Below are 25,906 nucleotides of genomic sequence, written 5' to 3'. Positions count from 1 at the left end.
GTGGCGGGGGCGGGATGTGAGGAATGTGTTGCGGGAAATGCGGGAGACGCGGTCAAGGGCGTTCTCAACCGCTGTGGGAGGAAAGTTGCGGTCCTTGAAGAACTTGGACATCTGGGATGTACGGGAGTGGAATGCCTCATCCTGGGAGCAGATGCGGCGGAGGCGGAGGAATTGGGAATAGGGGATGGAATTTTTGCAGGAGGGTGGATGGGAGGAGGTGTATTCTAGGTAGCTGTGGGAGTCGGTGGGCTTGAAATGGACATCAGTTACAAGCTGGTTGCCTGAGATGGAGACTGAGAGGTCCAGGAAGGTGAGGGATGTGTTGGAGATGGCCCAGGTGAACTTGAGGTTGGGGTGGAAGGTGTTGGTGAAGTGGATGAACTGTTTGAGCTCCTCTGGGGAGCAAGAGGCGGCGCCGATACCGTCATCAATGTAACGGAGGAAGAGGTCCGGTTTGGGGCCTGTGTAGGTGCGGAAGAGGGATTGTTCCACGTAACCTACAAAGAGGCAGGCATAGCTGGGGCCCATGCAGGTGCCCATGGCCACCCCCTTTGTCTGTAGGAAGTGGGAGGAATCGAAAGAGAAGTTGTTGAGGGTGAGGACGAGTTCGGCTAGACAAGGGTGTTGGTGGAGGGGGACTTCACCAGCTTCAAAATCTCCCCTTCCCCCACCGCATCCCAAAACCAGCCCAGTTCGTCCCCTCCCCCCACTGCACCACACAACCAGCCCAGCTCTTCCCCTCCACCCACTGCATCCCAAAAACAGGCCAGCCTGTCTCTGCCTCTCTAACCTGTTCTTCCTCTCACCCATCCCTTCCTCCCACCCCAAGCCACACCTCCATTTCCTACCTACTAACCTCATCCCACATCCTTGACCTGTCCGTCTTCCCTGGACTAACCTATCCCCTCCCTACCTCCCCACCTATACTCTCCTCTCCACCTATCTTCTTTTCTCTCCATCTTCGGTCCGCCTCCCCCTCTCTCCCTATTTATTCCAGAACCCTCACCCCATCCCCCTCTCTGATGAAGGGTCTAGGCCCGAAACGTCAGCTTTTGTGCTCCTGACATGCTGCTTGGCCTGCTGTGTTCATCCAGCTTCACACTTTATTACCTTCAAATTAATGCCTCCCTTCAGCTAATTAGTCTAGTCAATCTGTGAAGTCTGCTTCTTCAACATTTACTGTTTACACAGTTCAAAATGGAAACCACAGCATTAAAAATGCAAAAAACATAATTAGACTTCAACAAAACACATTACCTAGATCACAAGAGGGCAAGTCAATCTTTGACGCCTCTGAAAATCCTTCTTAAAAACAAGGGTTGACATGTACAGGCAATATAAAATGTGAACACCATCAAGGGCAGGTAGTCAACATTTGAAACATGAAAGAAATTGCATCGTATTCTTATTAAATTAAGATGGCAATTTATTGAATGAACTCATTCAAAAAAGTTAACTTTAAGTACAATTGAAATATTTTAAAATCATCAAATTCAGTGCCCTCAACACCCAATGCTAACAGTTCATTGAGTTCAGAGTCACTAGGCTGTGGTATCATTGTAAGGAACCTAACTCTGGATCAAGTTAGACTCTTTCATCTTCAGAATTATCCCTCCATAATAAATCATCTTTCTCTCCCTGCACTGATTTGGACGGCATGATTTTTTTTTAATGATTTGATAACAATGACATCCCATTATTCGACAGCAAAACCAGATAAAACTAAAATGCTTAGGAATTCACTCTCGAAACCTGCCCACCTTTTCCTCCTTCTTAAAGATGCTCTGTAAAACCTACACTACTTTCAATTAATCGCCTGCTCACTATGTGACTTAGTTCCAACTTTCTGTTGATAATATTCCTGTGAAACATCTTAGGATGTTTTATTAAAAAAAATTGAAGTGCAAGTTAATCACTGTTTACCAGCCTGGACCTGAAAACAAGAACAAACAGCCAAGATTCTCGTTCCAGATTGTTATTCAGGGGCTGTTGCAGCTGTTCCCAGGTGGTTAACAGAAGCAGGCAGGATCGAACTTGACTACAGTTGGGCAGTGGGCAAATTTGTCTACAAAAGCTCAAAATCAAGAATTAGGGAGGAAAATTCATTAAAAGATCATCCTTTATATAATAAATTACAATAAGGTTCCTCCATAGTTCAAGTGATGGAAAAAAATTGCAGGTCCAGGTATCTCATTGAAGGTGGAGGGAAAACAAAAATGCAGAACTTCCCTGGAGGAGCAGCAAGAGAGAGACAGAAGCTGCAAGGTCTTTTTCCTTGTGGTGAAGACAGAGGAAGAGACAAAAGCAATTCTGAAACAAAGACAGAAAGTACTGGAGCAAACTTAGCAGGTCTGGCAGCATCTGTGGAGAGAAAGACGGAGTGAAAGTTTCAAGTCCAGTGACCCTTTGTCAGAGAGACAAAGTCCTCCAGTGAAATTGAGTATTATTTTCCCACTTTCAATGAGATGCTCGACCTGCAATCGCTCAGCCACATTTGACCTACGGAGGAGCCTTAAAAGTCAAGTAATATATGAAGGGGTGGTCTTTATTGAATTTTCTGCCTCAGGTTCTTCGTTTTTCACTCAGAGTTTCAAGGGCAAATATTCCCACTGCCCTAATTAATTTTGAACACTTGAGCCTGATCCTGCCCTCTCTGTCTGAAAAGAAAGATCCCGGAATTCAGAACGTGCACTGTTGCCCTCCGCACAGACACTGCCAGACCTGTTGAGTTTCTCCAGCATTGTTTTTCTTTCAAATTTCCAACATACACAGTTCTTCGTTTTATTTTATAGAAACAATTCTCTTCAGAGCAGAACGCCAGAGCCTTGGAATCAATGGGAAGTTGACATTTTCTTTCTTCCGTTGGAGTTGTATTTTTGAAATTTCTTTCAGCATTGTGAGTTTTTTTTTCAGAAGAGTAGTTAGGAAGAGGGTGGTTTCTACTGGTAGCCTACTGGGGAGAATATGCAAAGATCTAGTCTTTTTAAAAATTATTTATAAATTCACAATCTCCTCCCCAACCCCAGTTACAACAACCCTCCTATCTCAATGAATAAGACAGCTGGGATCTTGGTGCTACTATCAGTGGTAAGCCAAGATGAGAGTGCACCCATTGTAGATAAGAGTGTGAAGAAACAGAAAGAGCCAGACACTGATGATGAAAAAGGGAGAAATGTGGACGAGTAGAAGGAAGCATCTCGGGGTGAGTGAAGGAGCACGTAAACATTAGATAACATTGTTACCTTTCTTACAATTTACTTATGTATGATTTCCCAGCATTCAAACAAAATCTTTATTTTTCTTTCCACAGCCCTACTCTTAGACTGGGCTCCTGGCTTTGAAGTTTACAAACTCCTACTGCGATAACAATAACCAAAAGAATAAAAGCAGTAACATCCTTTCCAATAGCTTTATTCCTCTTTCACATTTGTCCAACAAACTTGTTTGTGTGTACATTTTGATGTCAAGCAATCTGGGGATGAGAGAAAAAACATTATGGGGAAATCCGGCTTACTTTGCTCCCTTTAGGTTCTTCTGAAAGGTTTGTGTTTTGGAAGTGTCCATCTGCATTCAAGATGTTGTTTGGCTATCATTGTGTATACTTCGTTTTGTGGAAAGAAAGTTTTCATCTGTAGAAAACACAGAGGGCCAGTTGATCCAAAAGAGTCACATGTTCCAGGATTTAAGCTTCCTTCACTACTGGAGATGAATACTGTAGAGGAAATGGGATCTGGAAGTAAACTGAAGCGAACTTCTTAATTGTTGGATCCTAAGCAGCCTCCCCAGTTTAATGTCTCTTGTATCTTTAATAGAGAGGAGTACAGCAAGTTTTCAAATTCCTCATTCAACAATAATTCAGGTTCTTCCTTCATTCTTTAAATCTTCAACAGCCAATTTAACTCAAAGTTGTAGTTACTGAAAAAAATAAAAAAAAATAGTCCTAGAGGAAATGACAAAAGCCTTGGGGGAAAAAAAATCATCTCTGCTAACCTGAGATACCCTCTATGGTTGAACAGTCTTCTTACAGTTGCCATAAAACGTGGTTGTGTGGGCGATGTGTTAGAAGTCTGCCATTGGATAAGGAACGATACTTCAGCAGTAACTTGGAGAATAAAAGGGGAAAACTTTCCAATGTTGCAATTTTCCATTAAAGCAACTGCCAGGGATAACCAAAATCAAAATGCACAACAGGCTCTCCACTGCCAATTGTAAGAAGTTGGATGTGCTCCTGCTGAGTTATGTAATCACAACAAACACAGTTAAGAGCTCATGAAGTAGCTGCTTGTATTCCTCTCAACTTAAAATAGAGTTTAAAAACCCTGTGGAGTATTCAGCTTCAATCAGTTAATTGCTGAAAAGAAAACATTCTGTTAATCACAATGTTTCCAATACAAGCCCCCATCCTTAACAAACGAAAAGTGGAGCAGTAATGGATGAGTGACTAAGTGCCTCAAACTTATGAGCTTTCCCCAGTTTACACTGGAAGATTGCGGACTCTGCACAGAACAGGCAATGCATTCACTCGAGTACATACTGAACTGTAAAATCTTTTTTCAGAATACAACAGAGTTAGCAGAAAGCAGCTGTATGAAGAAGTCAATTATCATTGTGCTGTTTCCAGCTGTTTGCATCCAAGCCATCTGACTATAAAATATTCATACAGACAGAATTACAGGTTTAGATAGGAAACAACCACCAGTGTATGCTCTAAGTTTAGAAGAAGTTTGAAAAACCAAACTTGTCAATTTCTAGCCACTAGCGACTATTTTATGAAGCCTATGAATAAAAATTAAAATCAGCATTTCTGTGACAACACAATAGTGCACATGCCCAAGCATTGTTCAACACACTAACAACATCTGGTTCAAAAAAACTGAACTTTCAAAGATTGATTTCAGATCCTATCATAACATCAGCACTTCAAAACTGTTTTTGAGTTCTCTATGCTCTAAATTATCCAAATATAAAGGTTTTTCTGCATATTCCGCCAAAGATATTTTTGCTCCATCTACACACATTATCTCAATAAACACATCAGCTCTTGAAGTTGTACAAGACAAAAGTTAGACCTCAGCAGCAGAATTGTGTACAATTGTGAGCTCATTGCAAAGCGCGCAGGAGTGGTTCCAAAGAAGATAGGTTTGAGGATAGAGGACTGAAGAAATTGGGATTATTTTCCTATTAGATCTCTTCTCCTAGGAATTTTCAAAATCATGACAAGGCTGAACAGAATAGATAAAGTGAAACTGTTCTCTCTCTAAAAGGATTGAGAATGAGAGGACACAAATGCAAGGAAGTTTACAAAAGAAGCAAACGTGAGGAAGAAAAAACTTTTCACACAGCAAATGGTTAGGGTGTGGAACACACTGCCTGGAAATACAATGGACGCCATTTCAACTGAGACTTTCAAGACAGCATAGATGATTACTTAAATTGATACAGGCGAACAGCACTGAGCCATAACGTTCATTCAGTTAAATTCATCATTACCTCCAAATGCCAGCACATCATTCAGTTGGCTGTTGTAAAAGGGTACTTCAAGGCCAGATCCTCAAACCCAAGACTAAGGTTGTGTTTTTACCAAACAGCAGTGACCCTCTTAAATGCTCAGAGACTTGCATAAACTACAGAAGGCACCTCAAACCATGGAGATGTCACCAGATCCTCAAAATCCTGTGGCAAGAAAGACATTCCAACAGCAGCAGCTGCCATCAAGGTCCAAATCCTGAAAACCAGCGGTTACAGAGGAAGGTGCTGTAGGGCTGTGGGCCAGTTGCGGGGGGCGGGGGGGGGGGGGGGGGGGGTGTGAAGGAAGAGTGGACCAGGGTGTCCCAGATGGAACGGTTGCTGCTGAAGGCAAACAAGGGAGAAGAGGGGAATGTGTGTCTGGTGGTGGCATCTCACTGTAGGTGGCAGAAATGGCAGCTGATCATCTTCTGGGCTTGGATGCTGGTGGGATAGTAGGATAGTAGGCAAGGACAAGGGGAACCCTATTGCTGTTGCGGGCAGGAGGGGAGGGGGTGAGGGCACCAGTGTGGGAAATGGGCCAGACCTGATTGATGGCCCTGTTCACAACGATGCTGGGGAATCCTTGGATGAGGAAGGTGAACATTTCAGAAGCTTCCTTGTCAAAGTTGGCCTCATCGGAACCGATGTGACGGAGACAGAGGAACGAGGGCAGTACGATAGAGTCTTTGCAGGAAGCAGAGTGCGGGATGTATAGTCCAGGCAGCTGCGGGTATTAGTGGGCTTCTATTGATAATAGTAGCCAGTCTATCCCCAGAAATGGAAACACATGTCGAGAAAGGGAAGGAAGGAGTCAGAGACTGACCTGGTGAAAGTGAGGGTGGATGGAAATCAGAAGTGAAATTGGTGAACTTTTCAAATTCCAGATGATGGGGGAAGCAGTACCAATGATATCATCGAGATATTGGGGAAAGAGTTGTGGTGGGGGACGGAATAGGACTGGAGTGAGGAACATTCCATGTACCCCACAAAGAGACAGGTCAATATTTATCCCCCAAAATCATTGCATCAAATCATTTCGTATCGATTTGATTGTTGTTTATGGGCAGTGTGATGCGTATTTTCGACAGAACAATGATAACAACTTAAATTCATTTTTAAGTTAAATTAATTTAATGGATTGTGAAGCTTTGGGATGTCCTCAGATATTTACAGGCTCCATATAAATGCAAATGTTTTTCTTCTTTGAAACAACTTTGTAATCGTCAACACAAATAATCTGGAGGAGTACGCAAACCCATCATGACAGATTGAGCAAACACCAATGATGTTCTTACACACCCTGCATAATCAAAGCAGTGGTTTTTACACGAACAACACCAGTGAATTACTCACTTAAATGGCAATTACAGTTGCTGTAGTATTTAAGAGAGCTGTAATCTCCCAGACCAGATCGCTAACTTTTGTATGATCCTGGTGGAGACAACCAAATTATGCTCCAAACTAGGTACAGATATGATAAACATTATCTTCAAAAGAAGCCCAAAGGCAAGACCAAGATTGTTACAAAAAGAATAAAAGCCACAGGATTCCACTGTGTTGAACGCAAAATATTATGTCAGTCAGAACAGTTAATTATTCTACAATACACAACTTATTTCTAAAACACAAAATTAATATTTGGTAATGATGGTGCTAGATTGCGATTGAATGGTCCACAGCCTACTTTGAGTGTGATCAAGATTGAATACACCACTATCTGCCCCAGATATTCATGGCACAGTGAGTCATCAAATCCCAACAGAACTTCAAGGGATTTCAATCCTTCATTTTGGCCAATCTGCCTTCAAAACTCCCTCTCAAGAGCTGCTTCCCCATTGACTGTATCAGAGATAATGGGAACTGCAGATGCTGGAGATTCCAAGATAATAAAATGTGAGGCTGGACGAACACAGCAGGCCAAGCAGCATCTCAGGAGCACAAAAGCTGACGTTTCGGGCCTAGACCCTTCATCAGAGAGGGGGATGTGGGGAGGGAACTGGAATAAATAGGGAGAGAGGGGGAGGCGGACCGAAGATGGAGAGTAAAGAAGATAGGTGGAGAGAGTGTAGGTGGGGAGGTAGGGAGGGGATAGGTCAGTCCAGGGAAGACGGACAGGTCAAGGAGGTGGGATGAGGTTAGTAGGTAGCGGGGGGTGCGGCTTGGGGTAGGAGGAAGGGATGGGTGAGAGGAAGAACCAGCATCCACTGTACCCGGTGCGGCTTCCTCTACATTGGGGAAACCAAGCGGAGGCTTGGGGACCGCTTTGCAGAACACCTCCGCTCAGTTCGCAAAAAACAACTGCACCTCCCAGTCACAAACCATTTCCACTCCCCCTCCCATTCTCTTGATGACATGTCCATCATGGGCCTCCTGCACTGCCACAATGATGCCACCCGAAGGTTGCAGGAACAGCAACTCATATTCCGCCTGGGAACCCTGCAGCCATATGGTATCAATGTGGACTTCACCAGTTTCAAAATCTCCCCTTCCCCTACTGCATCCCTCAACCAGCCCAGTTCGTCCCCTCCCCCCACTGCACCACACAACCAGCCCAGCTCTTCCCCCCCCACCCACTGCATCCCAAAACCAGTCCAACCTGTCTCTGCCTCCCTAACCGGTTCTTCCTCTCACCCATCCCTTCCTCCCACCCCAAGCCGCACCCCCCGCTACCTACTAACCTCATCCCACCTCCTTGACCTGTCCGTCTTCCCTGGACTGACCTATCCCCTCCCTACCTCCCCACCTATCTTCTTTACTCTCCATCTTCGGTCCGCCTCCCCCTCTCTCCCTATTTATTCCAGTTCCCTCCCACCATCCCCCTCTCTGATGAAGGGTCTAGGCCCGAAACGTCAGCTTTTGTGCTCCTGAGATGCTGCTTGGCCTGCTGTGTTCGTCCAGCCTCACATTTTATTATCCCCATTGACTGTTCCTGTTTTTGTTGATCACACTTTCTTTCTGTCTCTGTGCTTCCCATGACTCAGAATGCACTTCAGGACAACCTCAACTTTACTAAACTATGTCTCTGTGTTTTCTGAGCTCTAATCTTGGTCAGCCAAATAAAGTGAACATTGCCTGTCTTGTTGGTTAGCCATCAAAAAGTTGCAACAAATATAAAATAGTCAAATTCCAAAGGCCTGCTGCTCTGTGCAGCTGAATCGCGCATATATATCTCTCACAAGATAATAAAATGTGAGGCTGGATGAACACAGCAGGCCAAGCAGCATCTCAGGAGCACAAAAGCTGACGTTTCAGGCCTAGGCCCTTCATCAGAAAAGGGTCTAGGCCCAAAAATCTCTCCCCTCTCAGGAGCACTGATCTACATAGCATCCTACATCAACGATGTCACAGGAACCACACCAAACTAAAAAAGAAAACAATTCTCCTTGTCTGACCTATGGGTATCCCCCTTAAGCTTATGAAGAACATGTTCTAGAAATCCCTAACATGTCCTTGTGGCCCCATTATTTACCTTGCTGGGCCACAAAAGACACAAAGTCCATTACTGATGTACACAAAAAACGTTCACTCTAAAGCCAGGCATCAAAACTTACCTAAAAAAAAATCACAATGGAATTTACATGATATACAGTGAACCCATTGGTTAGAAACTCAAAAACCAAAAAGCCAAAATTACAATAAATAATATTACAACACACATGTATAATTAAATCCTCAAATTAAAACCAAAGTACATGCTAGAATACTGAAATTAAGCAAAAAAATCAAAGGGCTCTAAAAGAGTTGTACTAGACTCGAAGATAACAAAGTGTGGAGCTAGATGAACACAGCAGGCCAAGCAGCATCTTAGGACCCTTCTGATGAAGGGCCTAGGCCCGAAACGTCAGCTTTTGTGCTCCTAAGATGCTGCTTGGCCTGCTGTGTTCATCCAGCCCAACCTTTGTTATCTTGGATTCTCCAGCATCTGCAGTGCACATTATCTCAGTGCTAGACTCGAAGCTCTGTTTCTCTCTCCACAGATTCTGCCAGACCCGCTGAGCTTCTGAGCCATTTTTTGCGCATACATGAATCCCAAAGATTATATCGCAAGAAACAAGGGTGCAAAAAGCTATTGGGGATAGGCAAGAATGGTGAATAATCATATCAGCTATGGTCTTAATAAATTGCAGAGCACATTCAATGAGGTAAAGGGCCTACTCCTGTTCCTTCTCAGTTTCATAAACTAAGTATTCATTGTTCCCATGGTGATCAATTTTCTGGTGTCCAAGCATAGATACAACTTCTGTACTGCTTCAAATCTTGACTAAGGTCTTTTCCTGTGGTTGAAAGTTTGCTTCTTTGATTTTAAAGAAGTCCCAAGTGCTGATCACCATATCCTTTTTTTTTAAAATCAATAAATTAAACAGGTTAAATAGCTTGGACTCAGTTAATTTGAAAATCTCATGCACATTCATTTCAGAGCTCAAACTACAATCGGTAGTTATAATCATATACACACTTGCCTCGATAAATAAGGACAGAGTCCTCCTGGTCTTCACATACCACCCCACTTACCTCCGCAAAGAGCATATCATCCTACACCACTTGTGCCACCTGCAATCTGGCCCCACCATTAAAGAGATATTTCCCTACCTCTCCCTATGTGTCTATCGTAGGGACTCACTCTGCAACTCTTTCATCCATTCCATACTCCCCACTAATCCCACCACACCCAGCACTTTACCCTGCCACTGCAGAAGGTTCGCCATCTGCCCCTACATTTCCCCTCTCACCTCCATCCAAGGCCAAAAACAAAAAAAAATTTCACATCTGACAGGGGTTTACCTGTACATCCTCCACCCTGGTCTACAGTATTCGTCACCCCTGATGTGGCCTCCTCCACATCAGTGAGACAAAGTGCAGACTCAGTGACTGATTTGCAGAACATCTGCTCTGTTTGCTCTCATCAACACCACCTTCTGGTCACTAACTGTTTTAACCCTGCACGCCACCCACCCCCCCATTCCCTTAGTGACATGTCCATCCTGCGCCTTCTCCAGTATCACAATAATGCCACACACAAGCTGGAAGAACAGTACCTCATGTTTTACCTTGGGAGCTTACAGTCCCATGGCCCGAACATGGAATTCACCAGTTTCAAAATCCTCCCACACCCCAGCCTCATCCTCCCTCTCATTCCCAACCTCCTTGACCTGACACAACCTGTCCATCTTCTCTCTCACCTATCAGCCCCACTCTTCCCACTGGCCAATGTCTACCAGCCCCTAGCTGTATCCACTTATCACCATCCCCACTCCTTCTCCCTCTATTTATTTCCCAGCTCCCTTTCCCATCCCTAGTCCTGACAAAGGGTCCCAACCCGAAACATCAGCTTTCCTGCTCCTCTGAAGCTGCATGACTTGCTGTGTTCCTCCAGCTCCATATTCTCCTTGTAATTTACTTCCCCTGGACTGCAACTGGTCCTTGGCCACCTGGGTTTATCCTGCTCCTGGCACATTAGCATATCTAGCTCTTAAAACAATAACACAGTAATGGACTGATAACCAATCACTGCAAGAACTCTCTTATTCTCCCCTCAAACAATAGCCGTCCTCCGCATCTAATACGAAATACCATTAAATCCAGAGTTAGGTTCCTGCTGACATTTCTTGTCCAGAACAAAAATGTACGTGTTGAAATGCAGAGAAATACACGTGCAGAGTTCCTTTCTGAAATAACATGCTGGATAACAACAATTACTGAATAGAACAGAAAATTGTATAGTTACAGGGGTCTACCTTGTGAAGGGTACACTGTTATTTTTCATTAAACTAAGCCCAGAGATACTGAGCAGCAAGATCAGTTTAGGGATACAGCATACAATGAAACACACAGTGTTTATGAGGACGGCAATGCAGCACAACACAGGGAAATGGCACAAAACAGCATCAAAAATGACTCTATTTGGAATACCATTACAATAAAATGACATTCAATGGATCAACTTAAAATGGAAGACCTTGTATCAGATTCAGTTCTGTGGTTATTTTTGAAACCAACCTTTTCAGACAACTATAATGGGGGTAGGTGGGACTTGAACCCAGACCACTGGCTCAGATGTTAAGACATTATCATCATGCCACTGTAGCCCTAGTTTAGCTCTATAATTTAATCACACTCACATAATCTCATCATAGATTAATTGACTACCTAATCATAGTTTATTTGAGGTTAATTAATGCAATTTTTTTTCTTTCCTCCAAATAAGGTAAAACTTCAATTGAACCATCGAGTAAGGTTATACAGCCGTGCTCAATGATTGAATCATTATCTAAACACTCTTTGCCAGGCTCACCTTCCGCATTTGACTGCTACTTTCCACAGACTGCAGTATTCCCACTGATCAGTCATACAAATCTCATTTTACATGTTTGATCCTCTTAGCCCGGGCTTCCTAAACTCCAGTGTAGCAATAGCTACTGTGGAGTTAGAGCTTTATTTTTCAACTGCTGCAAAACATCTTTAAATCTTTGTGGTTTCCTCTAACTGTAGGCGTTGTCTAATGAACCACTCTATTGTTCTTGCAACAAAGGCTTGAAAGTGTCAGTTTTTATTTCTTTTTGAGAAATACACCTTTTTATCAACTCCCCAACACTCAAATCCTGGAAAAACTAAAGGAAGCCTCACGTTATTAAAGTTTCCCTTTTATTTACAGAGTTAATTTTAGAAACTGAAGCTTACCTAGCCCAGCAACCTAAACTCCCCACTCACAGGGATAGTCAAAAGAATTATTATATTCATTGCCATGACTCAGGCAGCCCTTTTGTGCAAGTGGTTTTCAGGTATGGCTCCTGGGGTATGTATAAATAAATGACAATTTCTTTCAGGACAACATAATACCCAAATGTAGATGCTAAGACGATTGTCTGGTTCGATACATGGAGATGGCAACATGTGGATGAACTCAGAGTATCAAGTTGCACACACACCTATCTGTGCCCTTGGGTCCTCGTCTCTCCTATTAGTGGAAACATCTTCTCCATATCCAATCTTTCCAGGCCTCTCAGGTTTTGAAGTTTCAATCAGATCTCCCCTTAACCTCCATCAAGATCAGACCCAGAGTCCTCAATCGCTCTTTATGTGACAAACGCTTCATTCCCAGATCATGCTTGTGAATGCCCTCTGGACTCCCTCGAAGGCAAACACGTTCTTCCTTAGATACAGGGCCCAGTCTGCTCACAATATTGCAAATGTGGTCTTACCAGAGCCTTATACAGCCTGCTATTGTCATCAAGCCCTCTTGAAACGAATGCTAGCACTGCATTTACCCTACTATTGAACATGCACGTTGACCTTAAGAGAAACCTGAACTAGGACCTCCAAGTCCCTTTGTGCTTCAGATTTCCAAAGGCTTTCCACATTTAGAAAATAATCTACGCCTCTATTCTTCCTACCAATGTGATTAACCTCACACGTTCCCACATTGCATTCCATTTGCCACCACCTTGCTCACTCTCCTAGCCTGTCCAAGTCTTTTTGCAACCTGCCCGTGTCCTCTATACGACCTGTCCCTCCACCTTTGTGTCACCTGCAAACTTTGCAGCAATAACCTCAGATCCTTCGTCCAAACACAAATGACATAAATAGTTGTGGCCCAACACAGAGTTCTGCAGAACTCCATTAGTCACCGGCTACCATTCTAAAAAGACACCCTTTAAACCCACTCTGCCTTCTGGCAGTCAGCCAATCCTCTATCCATGCTAGTACCTTGCCCATGGGCTCTTACTTTATTCAGCACTCTTCTATGTGGCACTGTGCCAAGGGCGTTCTGGAAGCCCAAACTGATAACCTCCACTGGCTCTACTTCATCTAATTTGTTCATTACCTCCTCAAAGAATTTAAACAGATCTGTCAGGCATGATCTCCCCATGATGAAGGCATCCTAACTTAGCCCTACTTTACCAGGCACTTCCGAGTACTCTGAAATCTCATCCTTAATAGTGGACTCTACAATCTTACAAAGGACAGAGGTCAGGCTGTCTGGCCTATAATCCCAGTCTTCTGCTTCTTTCCCTTCTTAACTGGGAATGTTTCATTATCCATTTTGTATCCTCTGGAACCCTCCCTGACTCCAGTGATTCCTGAAAGATTACCATCAATGCCTCTACAATCGCTTCAGCTATTTCCTTAAGAATCCTGGGGTGTAGCCCATCTGCTCCAGTGATGTATTCATCTTCAGACCTTTCTGTTTCCCCAGCACTTTCTCCTTTGTGATGGCCATTACACTCACCTCTACCGCAAACTCTCAAAGTTCTGCTGTCATCCACTGTGAAAACTGATGCAAAGTACCTATTCATTTCCTCTACCATTTCTTCCTTCCCCATTATTACTACTCCAGGCTCATTTTCCAGTGGTCCAATGTTTACTACTCCTTCCCTTACCTTTTAGATACCTGAAAAAAAACTCTTGCAATTATATTTTATATTACTTGCAAGCTTACTATCATATTTCATCTCCTCCTCCTTCCATTGCTTTGATAGCTATCTTCTGCTGGTTTTTGAAGGCTTCGCAATCTTTTGGCTTCCCACTGATCTTCACTACATTGTAGGCTTTTGCTTTTACACTGTCCCTGATTTCCCTCATCAGCCGTGGTTGCCTCATCTTTCCTTACCACACTATAACAACCAGCAGAGTAGGAAATCCAATTAGTACAGTCAATTATTAGCTGCCTGTACAAAGCCACAAGATTGTGTGGCTTTCAGAGATGGTTTGGTGAGATGGCACGGTGCCAGGAGAAAAATGTTTTATCGACCCATAGATAAATTAAGGATGATAACAAAACTTTGATTTACAATACATCTAAACTTTCCCTGTCATTCTTCAATACTAGTAGAATAATTACCTAACTATGTAAAGTGTCTATGAAAATCAACATGGTTGCTCAGTGCTTAATACTGCTGCCTCACAACACCATGAGCTGGGTTTGAGTCCAGCCTTGGGGACTGTCTATGTGGCGTATTCACATTCTCTCCGTGTCTGTGTGGGAGAATGTCTTCCTTCAGGTGCTCTGGTTTCCTCCCACAGTTCACAGATGTACAGATTAGGTGTATTGGCCGTGCTAAATTTCCCATTGTGTCCAGGGATGTGCAGGCTGTGTGCATTAGCCAAGGGCTGGGTAGGATGCTCTTTGTAGAGTTGGTGTGGACTCGATGGGCCTAAGACTTACTTCCACATTGTAGAGATTCTATGAAGATTAAAAGTTGCAAATTAAAAGAAAGGATGATATCCTAAAGCAACAAGATCTCATTGGAGACCACTTCCAAACTAAATGGCAAGCACTGAATTATTTGTATCGGTGGCAGGTACACTGTTCTGTACCAAATGTTCAATTCAAGAATTCAGTGCACTTTCATCAATTGTTCGATTTCTAGCCTCATGGAAGGAGTGTACTCTCTCTCCTGTCAAAACAGTAAAGGCATCGCTGGGGACAAACAAAAAGGATTCCTAGTTTTCTTTGATTCAGTTGCCCACATTGCAAAACGGCCCCTTCGTATCGATATTGTGAATGTAAAGAGAGAATGTGAAGAGAGAGGGGGGGGGGGGGGGGGGAGAACAAAAATAGTCAACTTAAATCATAAGTCTTAAGCTTTGATCCAGAGCTTTAAAATATCACAGTTGACATGGTGCAGGAGATCGTGCTTAAACTATAATCTCAGATTTAATGGTAGCTAAAAGGAAAAGGGCCTCGAAGAAGAGAAAGTATACAGATGCCGTGTTGTAAAAAAGGCAGGGGGGGGGAAAACGCAGACATTTGAGCAATTTGAAGAAAACTGTTGGGACACCAGGCCCTTTAGTGAAAAATTGGTACTGCCAAGCAAAATTGAGCCATCTGGCCATCATAACTGTGCAACAATGAACAGGGTGTAAGTATTAGTGTTCCAAGGCAGAAGTAGTAAATGTCCAATGCACCACAAGTGACAATTCAAATCATCCCCAGTTTTACAAAGTCACTCTACTTTACGATCTACGCAACTTGTTTTGGATCACAACTGAAATATCATGGGAGGTTTCCCTGTACCTTGTTCACTCCAACGAAAAAGAAATAATCTCACACACTTAACACTTTCCCTCACGATTAATGAATGTTTCCTCAACATGTCATTATTTCATATATGTCTTGTTATGCTGTTCAAAATATTTATTCATATTATAATTCAGATTTTATTCCTTGTATTGTTCACTTAGATCTTTATGTAGAAAACAGACAGAATTAACTTACCTTTACATAACATCTCCAAAATGTTTCGAAGTAAATCACAGCCAATAAGTTACCTCTGAAGTGCAACAACCGCTGTTTTGCAGGACAAGTTGGTAATCAAATTGCGCACAGCAAGACCCTACCAACAGGAAAGAGCAAAAAAAAAGTGGTCAGCAGGTCAGCACTAAAGTCAGATTATCATGAGCCACATATACAAAGCACTAATCTTTTGTGGTGTTATAAGAAGGATGAAGGTTGGCCAAGACATCGGAAAATTCCCGGTTTTTTTTTTTTTTTTCGGGATTTTTTATAGCTACCTGAACTGGCGGGTGGAAAATAATGCCAATGGCAAAACAGCAACCTAACTTTTCTGCACTTACGTTAGATATCTTTGTGTCAACCACAACTGCTGCATTTCACAGGGAATATACTCCATCATTATTTATGAATAGCAAGAAAAGGCATGCATTTAGTGACTATAAATGAACCTTGTCTTATCACTTACTAATCAAGGAATCCTGAATTTAAAAGGATGAGGTGCACTTCTGTGGATGCATTTGAAAATTATTTTGGTCAAACTCTACACTTCACTTGTTGGAAGTCATTTGGTATTACAAAACTTGAACATTATTCCAAAAAAAAGAAACACTGTCAATATTTCTTTCCTGTTGCACACATCAGGATAGGCTCAAGAAAGTAAAAAGTTTCAAATAATCACAATTTATATGAAATGATAAAATGATGCTGTTGGGTTGGCAAGTTGATTCTAATTGGCCAAGGTCTTGCCAATGGAAACGCAATAGTAAACCATAGGTGGCCAGGCTCCGAAGTGAAAAAGGCAAAAGTGATGAATGCACTTGTTTTGGCTGCAGAAAGAATGGTTTGTTCTATGATTTTGTAATTGGGTGGCAGTTCTTGTACAATTGAGTGCGCCAATAGCTACACTAACAACTTGTCTAAGATAATCAGTTAGGCTCCTTTACACAATCTAGAAGCAACACTCAAAAGGTCCATATGATGCAGTGGTAGTATCCCAATTTCTCAGCCTGAAGGTCTCAATTCAAGTTCCACTTGCACCCAACATGTCATAACATGCTGGGTCAGGTTGATTAAAAATAATTAAAAGCAGGTTAGCACTGGCAGGTGGGACTTGTTTCATTTGGGATTATGGTCAACATGGATTGGTTGGACTGAAGGGTCTGTTTCTCTGTTGTACGACTATGACAAGGGGTCATTTTACAAACTAGTGTTCCAGCTGTGGACATCAAGCAGCCAAACAAAAGTATACTCACCACAGGATTTTCTCTCTGTTCATTTTAAAAAATGCAAAGTTAAGAATAACGTACACCCAGGCTCTAGTCTAACAACACTTCACGTTACCAGTGCAAATTTATAAAGATCATCAATATTACTTTTCAAGGATAAGCGGTCAAAGTGTTTAACAACAAGCTGTTATTAAAAGGAGATGTTCACTCTACAAGCACCAAGATAGAGTTCATTCCCTCCAAAATAACCAGTGATGTCAGCAAAAAAATCACACAACCCGACTCTTAAACTGACTAGTACACATCAGTCTAGGGTTATCTCAGAGCTGCTGTGCTGCCACACCTACACCAGAAATGACTTTGAAGCCTCTTTTGTGCCCAACTATTGTATTTCATATAAAACCACAACTGAAGGTGCCAACTTCAGCTGGAGAAGCTAAAATATTAAGTGAACGTTTCTTTCAACTAAACAGCTTCTTCTGCAAGCTAACAAAGAAAGCATGGCTTAAATCTTAGTACTTGGAAACGGATTTAGTCTAAAAAGTCATTGTTACTTATTGTAGTATTTTCAAACAGTAAATCAAGGTAGGTAGGTCATGCCAGCACAAATTTCCTTAAATTGCTCTGTAAAGGCAAAAGGAAGAAAAAAAAGAGAACTCAAGGACCAGGAATCTTGTGCAGATTAGGTGGATTAGCCATATTAGCTGTGAGGTCACAGAGACTGCGTGGAGTGGAGTGGGGAGGGTAGGTCTGGGCGGGATGCTGAACATGATCCTGATCTGCTTTTGCACATTTCTTAAAAGGATAAGTATATCACAGACCTACATAAATGCTGAGAGTGATCTGCATATATCCATTCTCTTAGCTGGGAATTGTGCACAGCTCGAGGGTTTGAGACATAAGACTCTAAAAATTTACAGCCAGAAGTCTCCGGATTACTGTCCATCAGGTTTATTTGAAATCATGAGCTTACAAAGCACTGCCCCTTCATCAGGTGAAGTAAGGAGTGGCACACAGGCACAAAATTTGCAATCAGAGAGATCAAAAGATCATACAAATGGTGGGACTGGAGTATCAGCAGGCCAAATGGTAAGTCTCTGTGGGTGATTAAGCGTTAGACGATGTGAGTAAAGCGTCAACAGCTAAATCGCAAGTGGAGTGATTAACTGAGGCTGAGAGATACCAATTAAAAAAAAAACAAAACTAAGGTGACGCTGGAGACAAAACAAATGGCTGGAATAACATGATGGGTATGAGATGCATGCAGAGGGTCTTACCAAAAGTAAGAATTAATTTGTACAGTTTTGGAGTACTTGAGATAGAGACATCATAACAAGTTATCAAGGTGATGGTGTCAAAACAGGACAGTAAGGAAGATTTTAACGATGGAGAAAAGTGTGGTGGGGTCACACGTCATATGACACGAACCAGAGATCATGCTTGAGGCCATCTTCACGGGTACAGAACTAGGCTATCAGTTTCTTCTCGGCAATTCTGTGTTGTTGTGTATCTCAAAAGCATCCTTCCAGACAGCCTATCTTAAGATCGGAGGCTAAATGCCCTTGACTGCTGTTGTGCCGTGTTCATTCTCCATTGCCATTGCATTGTCTCGCCAATGTATCATGCCTTGGGGCATCCTTGTCTGTAGTGTATGAGACAGACAACATTGGCCCAGCCACAAATATCTGCTATGTACGTGATGGGGGTGGTGTTCTCACGTGTGATGGTACTATGTTGATGATCTGGCATGTCTTGCAGGGGTTGTTGTGGTCAATGTTGTCCTGAAGGCTGAGTAGTTTGCTGCAAATGATTATCTGTTTAAGATTTGGCAGTTGTCTGAATGAGAGAAGTGGAGGCGTAGGGATGATTTTGGCGAGATGTTCGTCATCATCATTAACATGTTGAAGGCTGTCAACAGCATGGCGTAGTGTCTCGTGACATGGCTGTTGTGGTTTTTCACTGTTATAAGAACAGAATACGATCCTCAACTCATTGATCTCCAGTTCCAGTGCTGCACAGTAAAAAAATCACAATAGTCTCCTCAGAAGATAAACGCAGGGCACAACCAATACAGTACACTTCATCGTCCAATACGTCCCCGAAGTGCCATGTTCTTCACAGCCTTCAGCATGTTATCAGTTACGAACATCTTGCCAAGATCATCCCCACCCCCCACACCTCCACTTCTTGGCTTCAAAACAACTACCAAACCTTAAACAGACCATTGTTTGCCTCAAACAACCCAGTATCCAGGACAACATCAACCACAACACCACACAACACTGCCATAGCAACTTCTGCAAGACATGCCAGATCATTGACAGGGATACTACCATCACATATGGGAACACCAACCACCAGGTACATGACAGATGCTCCTCTGACTGAGCCAATGCTGTCCATCTTGTTTGCTGCAGGCAAGGATGTCCCAAGATGTGATACATTGGTGAGACCATGCAGACACTAAGACAACAGATGAATGGACACCGCGCCAGAATCGCCAGACATGAATGTTCCCTCCCAGTCACTGAACACTTCAGCGATCAAGGACATTTAGACTCCAATCTTCAGGTGAGCGACCTGCAAGGCAGCCTTCGAGATACACAACAACACAGAATTACTAAAGCAGAAACTGATAGCTAAGTTCGGTACCCATGAAGTCGGTCTCAACTGTGATCTTGGGCTCTTGTCACGTGACATGTGACACCACCACACTGTTCTGTAAAATCTTCCTTACTGTCCTGTTTAGACACCATCACCTTGATAACTTGTTATGATCTCTCAACCTTAATTAATTTGTACAGTTTTGGATTATTTTTTACCTTAGTTAGACCCACAGCACGTGACTCGTACCCATGTTATTCTAGTCATTTGGTCTGTCTCCAGCACCACCTTAGTATTGATTTTTTTCTAAATACCTCTCTGCCTCAATTAATCTGATTATCGGTCATCACTTCATTTGTGAATTAGCTGTTGACATTTTACTCACATCATCTGCTACTCTTGATCACCTGCAGAGACATTATTCAACCTGTCAACACTCCACTCACACCATTTGTATTATCTTTGATTATAAATGCTGTGCCTGTGTGCCTCTCCTCACTTTGCCTGATGAAGGGGCAGCGCTATGAAACTTTGATTTTGAATAAACCTGTTGGACTATAACCTGGAGTTGTGTGACTTACGTCCACCCCAGTCCAACACCAGCACCTCCACATCATGGCTACCATCAAATTAAAAATTTACATGATCATTGGTCAAATGCACAAGTGCCAACATTCAAAATTTCCTGGATTGCAAAGATTTAAAATTTTCCAAGTCAATCTTTACTGAATCTTTCCAATCATATCTTATTACAGCTACTCTCAACACGGAACTAAATAAAACAAGAATTATAACACGCTGTATGCAGTTCTATAGAAGATGTGATAGTATTAGAGATAATGCACAGAGCAGATTTACAAGAACGTTATCAACATGAGAGAACTTCAGTTATGGGCAAAGATTTCACAGGCCAGGCCTGCTTTCTTTGGAACAAAGGGCTAAGAGGGCCCTAACAGAAGTAGATAAAACTATGAAGGGTACAAAGAGAATGGGTAGGTAAGCCCTATTCCCTTAGTTGAGGGGGCCGTAACCATAAATTTAAGGTAAACAAAGGGAAACTTAGAAGGTATTCAGGGAAGTATTTTCCCTTAGAAAGATTTCACTTAGTGGGCATCCGGAGCTCACTGCCCGCAGTCAGAATTTCTACCTCTACCATCTTAATATTTTAAATCACTTAGATATAGCCTTGTAGATTATGGTACTTCAAGGGTATGATGCACAGATCATAAATAGAATTAGGCTGGGACACATTTTTAGCCCCAATGTGGACTCAGTGAGCTGAACAGTACTTTCTGTGTTATAAATGTCCATAATTCTTTATCAGATACCCATTTGATGTAATAGGACTCTTTAGTAATTCCCTTCATACTATTTTTTGCAAGAGAATCAATTGGAAACACCATCAATGCAATATGTTTCAGTTAATTTCCTAGCCCTGTATTTTCTGTATCAACTAATTCACTTCTGTGAAGTAATGATGAGTCCATGGAAAATTAGCAACTGTGACCATTCCACCATCACTAACAATAATTAAACTGCAATAGCACCAAATTTCAGGTATTTTAATTCACATCTTGCTGAAACTGCCAGCAAATCATAAATAAACAACTGTAAAATAAAGTATACAAACAAAGAAAGTGAAAATGCTGATGTGTGATTTGTGTTCACTTTTTTTGCCCCACTTGTCAACTAACCTACCCTAGAATTATAAAGTGCTAACAGCAGAAAAGGAAGCCATTTGATCCAGTGTCTGTGCTGGCTTTCCCCAAGAGTAAGGCAGTTCCTTCCAGTTTCCATTTCCCACCCCACAGTTCTACAGATCTTGTCTCTTCAGGTGCTTATCAAATTCCCTTTAAAAGCCATAACTGAACCTGCCCAAATCACAGTCACAAGCACTAAATTCTGGAGCATAATGAAATTGATTTTTATTTGCCAACCACTTTAAAATTAAAGCCCAGCAATTTTGGTTTTCTCTGCCATTAGCAATACTGCTCTTGAGTCCCTCCGTTCTTTAAGATTTGAGCACCTCCTTCAAAGCTCCTCTCAACCATCGCCAAGGAAAACTCCAGGTTCCCCAAACTGTCTACACAAGTGAAATCACGCCCCTCCTGGAAATATTTCCTGCACACCCCCTCTAAAGACGTCATAAAAATCCCAAAAAGAATTGTGTCCCAGAATTAAACACAATTATTCCAGTTGAGGTTAAACCAGTGTTTTGTAAAAATTCAAACTTCTTTGTTTTTGCACTTTATGCCTCTATTCACAAGTCCAGAATCCTGAGAAATCTCTTCTGCACCCTCTCTAGTGCAATCACTTCCGTTCTATATTGTGCTGACCAGAATATACTACTCCAGTTGTGGCTTAACTAACATCATATACAGCTCCATCACAACCTCCTTGCTCGTGTTCAATACTTTGAGTAATAAAGGCAAGTGTCCCACGTGCCTTCATAACCACTTTATCCACCTGCCCAGTTGCCTTAAAAGTTCTGTGGACATGTACATCAGTGTTCCTCTAATCCTCTGTTATTCCCCACCATTCAACATATACTCCCTTGCTATGTTTGTCCTCCCAAAACGTATCACCTTACACTTCTCATAACTAAATTCCATTTGCCACTGTTCAACCCCCCTGATGAGCCTGCCTACATCATCCTGCAGTCTAAGACTTTTCTCTGCACTATTTACTACATAAAATTTCATGTCATCTACAAACTTATGTCTAGACAATTAATGTACACTACAAACAAAAGGTGACCCAGCACTAATTTCGGTGTTATCTGAGTGGATACAGGTTTTCAGTCACAAAACACCTTTTGACCATCACACTCTGCTTCCTGCCACCTAGTCTGCTTTGAATCTAATTTGCCAAATTACCCTGTATCCCATAGGGTCTTAGCTTCTTAACCAGTCTGCCATGTTAGACCTTGGCATAAGTCTAACAGCTTTTTGCACTAGTGTGGGAGAATTTGGGTGTGCAGGATAAAACATTCCTCCATCCCACTGACCTTGCCTCATTGTTCTGTTGAAATGATTGCAATAGGATAGTTTATTTTTAATCACCATCTGATCTTTCCTGTGGCATCAACGTTTTACACTTCATTTAGGTCGTGCTGAAATAGCTTGACAGTCAGAACATTCGTGAATTCTACAGCCCCTCTTCCCTACTGCTTCACAAGATGTGTTTTGGCCAAATCAACATTTTTTTTGAAATTCAAGGAAAGTTAACAATATTTTCTAAGTCTCCAAATAACCATAATGACTGGAATAATATTTTCAGAAAGCAAGCTGGCAGGGTATCTACATTCCTTCAAGAAATGGACTCAACTGTTTTCAACTTTCAAACTGTGGAATGCATCAAAAACAGAAACTTCAAATAAATTATTCAGAAAAGGCTCACAAATGGTACGTTTTCAAGGCACTCATTTATGTATAACATTCTTTAATTCAAGGAGTGAATTCGATGGGTTGAGTAGCTCATTTCTATCCCTACATCTTTAAAATGTACACCAACACATTGCCTGATGGTTCTGCAGTACTCTCAAGTATTATTGTCCCTGGCTTGACAGAAAAGTGGAGGGGCAAAAATAAAATCAGTCAAATTTCTTGATTCTGATTATCATCCAAATGACTTTGGCTAAAAAGCGAAGCCTGCACAAAATCAAAGGGGCCATTTTATGATTTCACAATGTGATGGAGCGTCTCTCCTGCTAAATGTGAATTCTATGTTGGAAATTCAGCTCCGCGTAGCACATTAAAAAGGAAGTGGCCGGGTAATTCATGTATGGTGCACATTCAAGCTTCTCATATGCACCACCAACAACAACATCAGCTTCCCAGAGTTAGAAAATTAATCCCCAAGTCTTACCTTAATGCTCACAAGCAAACTGCTGCTGATAATCACTATCCACATCAAAATACACAATTGTGGTGAGATTCTTCTCAATTACACTTACACAGTCCCTCAAGTCACTGTGTTTTTCACACAAGTTTGCATACAAGCATATACAGACACACATTGTTCCTCTCCAACAGGGTTACCCTTCTGATATAGGAATTAGAAAACATTAGAGAATTGTCTTGGCAGAGATATATCAATTCTATTCTCAGGTCAAATATGTTCCTTCTCTGATCGGCTGGAATACCATCTGGCATGTTGGATTCAGATACTAATACGTGAAATGAAGCCAAGTTAAAGGATTTTTTCCAACCCAGTAACAATGTTGAGCAGTGTTTCAGGGTCACATTAACAACTGCCTGAAGCCTCCCTCGGCTCATGACAAATGTACAATAAAGTGAGTTTTCTTCCGGTCACTGTTAAATTCCAACACATGCATAACGCATTTCAAACAACTATAACTATGCGTTCTTTTTCAATGCAGTGCAGAGAACTAAACAGTGAATGATTAAATTCCAGCAATCTAGCATAAATTAATTTGAACATAATAAAACGTGAATCAAAACTAGGCACGTTATTGTAACGTGCAAACAGTCATGTGCTTTAGCAACAACTGGCATTCTGATCGATGTTAGGAGTTATCAAAGTAAGTAATTACCAAATTAAATAATTAAAGTTCCAGGGGCTGGAGCATTTAACATCACAATACACAGCAAAGAATGGACTTTCTTCATTGCATAGAAATAGCAGAATGCAGTGAAACAAAACTGGAAAGATTTTTTTACAACTGTGGCAATTGTTTTGATGGGCAAATGCAGTATGTGAGAGAAGCAAAACTCAGTTAGGTAGAAACTCTCTCTTTTAAGTTCGTGTAAATGAAAGCTTTACTGGTCAGAAGCATATTGGTTCATTAAGTAACTAGTGCAATCAGCCTACTACAGTTTAGCTGCAAAGATAATAAACCGATATTTCGGTGCAGCTTGCAACAGAATTTGGTGAATGGGGCTTTCACAGAAGTAGGAGAGAGGGGATGAGGCTTTTTTTTCTCCTTTCTTTTCAACCTGTGATATTGGGTTCCTACTTTGAGGTAGTAGAAGGGACTAGTTGATAAGTAAGTGTTAAACTATTCTACTTAAAATAAATAATGTGTAAAGTTAAGATATGACAGGACAGCTCAGCCAAGTGGAACATCCAGCCTGTGACATGTGAGAAGTTACAGTCGCACAATCTGTGCTGGAGGAACACATCAGCAGAAAGCGTCAGCAGCTGCACAACCCGGAGCTCTGCATTTCAAACCTCAAGCTGTAGCCACGGTTATTGAGGTACATCCGCACAGCACATGACTACATGGTTAGCATGCTTAAGGAGCTGGTCACACCATAGGAGCATGAAGCCACATATGGAATGGGTGGACACTGAACAATTTAATGAAGCCAGGTGAGTAGTGCAGGTGTCCCCAAGACAGTCTTACTCAGTAATCGGATTTCCAGTTTGGATACTGTTGAGGAGGATGGTTCCTCAGTGGTGTACTGCAAAAGCCTAGCCTGTGGCACTACACCTGGCTAAGTTGGACAGAAAGGGAAGTAGGAAGTGTGGAAAAGCATAATTGAGAGGGAATGTGTTGGTTTAGGGAACAGGCAGGCATTTCTGCATGACAATATGTTGATTCCCTGGGGCCAGGGTCAACAAAATCATGGAGGGGCTGAAGGCAGATTTTAGGGAGCTAGGAAAGTGAAGAAGAAGTAGGATCTCAAAAACAGTATTCTGAGGATAAGCTAAGGTGAGTGTCATGTGTTAATGATCATGGGAATAGGAGAACACAGGAAGTAAACATGTGGCTGGAGAATTGCAGTAGGAGGGAACACTTTAGATTTCAGAGGTACTGGGATAGATTATTGGGCAGATGGGCCTGTAAGAGACAGGCAGGTTGCATCTCAGCAACCCAACTGGGACTAATATTCTCAGTGAGGTATTTAACTGCTGTTCAGGAGGGTTTAAACAAGATTGACTTGACCATGACTACCTAACAGCGAGGCAAAATGCAGTAAGTCATAGAAGTGTGGCAGCATAGATGGAAATTGTAATAGTGGAGACATAACTTTTCGAAAAGTTAACTGAATTGAAAATTGATAAATCTGTGACCTGACAAGCTGCACCCCAGAGTGTTAAAGGAGGTGATTATAGAAATAATGAATTATATTCATCAATGCATCCATTATTTCTATGGATTACAGAAAAATTCTTGCGGACTAGAACCATGGAATCAGAATCCCTACAATGTGGAAACAGGCCCAACAAGTCACACCAACTCTCAGAACAACCCACACAGACCCATTCCTCTCCCCCTCCACCCCCAATAGCACACTTAATCTACATATCCCTGAACACTCCAGTCAATTTAGCATGGCCAATCCAACTAACCTGCACATCTTTGGAC

At 42.0% G+C, this 25,906-nt stretch overlaps 1 protein-coding gene across 4 annotated transcripts in view; it reads right to left on the bottom strand.

The window, feature by feature from the left end:
• fhip1aa (FHF complex subunit HOOK interacting protein 1Aa) overlaps window positions 1-25,906 on the bottom strand; it is a 159,147-nt gene that overhangs the window by 114,481 nt on the left and 18,760 nt on the right. For 3 of the 4 annotated variants that reach the window (XM_048526956.2, XM_059645280.1, XM_048527045.2), the window contains exon 2: window positions 15,725-15,842. The gene's annotated coding sequence lies outside the window, so the exon portion shown is untranslated. Of the gene's footprint in view, window positions 1-15,724; window positions 15,843-23,439; window positions 23,517-25,906 lie in introns of those variants that run through there. The other variant, XM_048527144.2, reaches the window with a different exon arrangement.

The sequence above is a fragment of the Stegostoma tigrinum genome, chromosome 1, assembly GCF_030684315.1.
Source record: "Stegostoma tigrinum isolate sSteTig4 chromosome 1, sSteTig4.hap1, whole genome shotgun sequence".
NCBI classification, from domain to species: Eukaryota; Metazoa; Chordata; class Chondrichthyes; order Orectolobiformes; family Stegostomatidae; genus Stegostoma; species Stegostoma tigrinum.
Note: the sequence above shows the minus strand (reverse complement) of the source record. Positions and strands in the feature narration are given on the sequence as shown.